The sequence below is a fragment of the Myotis davidii genome, unplaced genomic scaffold (assembly GCF_000327345.1).
Source record: "Myotis davidii unplaced genomic scaffold, ASM32734v1 scaffold72, whole genome shotgun sequence".
Taxonomy (NCBI): domain Eukaryota; kingdom Metazoa; phylum Chordata; class Mammalia; order Chiroptera; family Vespertilionidae; genus Myotis; species Myotis davidii.
Window position 1 is genome coordinate 6,940,524 of NW_006284618.1, and position 1,014 is coordinate 6,941,537.

A 1,014-nucleotide genomic window follows, 5' to 3' on the forward strand; every position below is an offset into this window, starting at 1 on the left:
TCCCCAAGGGACCACCAGAGAGCCGTGGCTGGCTTCTCCCTAGAGCGTGGCAGGGCCCCTCCCGGGTCAGTCTCCAGGGGAGTCCTGGGCCACAGCAGCGCCCCCCCCGGGTGGGGGTGGGTCGTGAGCTGAGCACAGGGCGGCCCAGAGACGGCTCCACACAAAGGCGGCCGGGAGCCCCGGAAAGGGGGGTGGGGCCAGTGGGAGGGAGGGGTGCTGCGCACCTGGGCCCAGGAGCTGCTGGGACTCACCTGCCTCCGGCATCAGGTGCCTGGCAAGGAGGCGGGCACGTGGCTGCCTCCCAAAACACTGATGGGAGGGGCCCAAGGGCAGGGCCCACTCTCCAAAACCATCAGGGGCGGCTGCCCAGCCTGCAGGCTCCCCGCTGGGAGATGGACGTCCTGGTGAGGACCCAGGACTCAGGCCGGAGGATCATGCGAGCACAGGTGCAGCCCCCACCCCCGCAGGGTCCTGGGGAGGAGTCACACGCCCCTCAGTTTTATGTGCAGAGGGGTGCAGGGGAGTGCAGGGAGTGCAGGGGGGTGCAGGGGGTACAGGGCTCTATGCTCCCCCATGACTGCACCCCAGGCACACCCGTTCTTGGACCCCATGGCTCTGTACTATGTGGGGAGGCCTGGCCCAGCTCTGCAGGACCTGGTACGAGCCACCTCCGCTCTGGCCTCAGTCTCCTCATCGTCCCCCGTGGCATCCCCCGTGGCTGTGACCTGAGACAGTCGCCCTATCAGTGCAGTGACCGGCCCAGACCAGCGAGGGCGCCCAGCGGCCAGGAAAGACAGATTTGGACCCCCGGGAGGGGAGGAGCCCCCCCAAAATGGGAGCCATGCTAGCCAGCCCTGCATCCCCACCCCACGCGGGCCTCCCAGGGACAAGAGAGGGCGGGTGCATGGTCACCCCAGTAATGGTGGCGGCTGCCGTGAATGCAGCCCACACTCTCTGACTCTGCGTTGTGCGGGGCCTGGTCCTAACTCCCCACCTGCTTCTTAGGGGACAGCA

At 68.1% G+C, this 1,014-nt stretch overlaps 1 long non-coding RNA gene across 1 annotated transcript in view; it reads right to left on the reverse strand.

Moving 5' to 3' along the window:
• Positions 1-966: 966 nt before the first annotated feature.
• Positions 967-1,014, reverse strand: part of LOC107181426 — a 7,624-nt gene continuing 7,576 nt past the window's right edge. The window contains exon 3 of the long non-coding RNA XR_001512127.1: positions 967-986. This is a non-coding gene — a long non-coding RNA (uncharacterized LOC107181426). The remainder of the gene's footprint in view (positions 987-1,014) is intronic.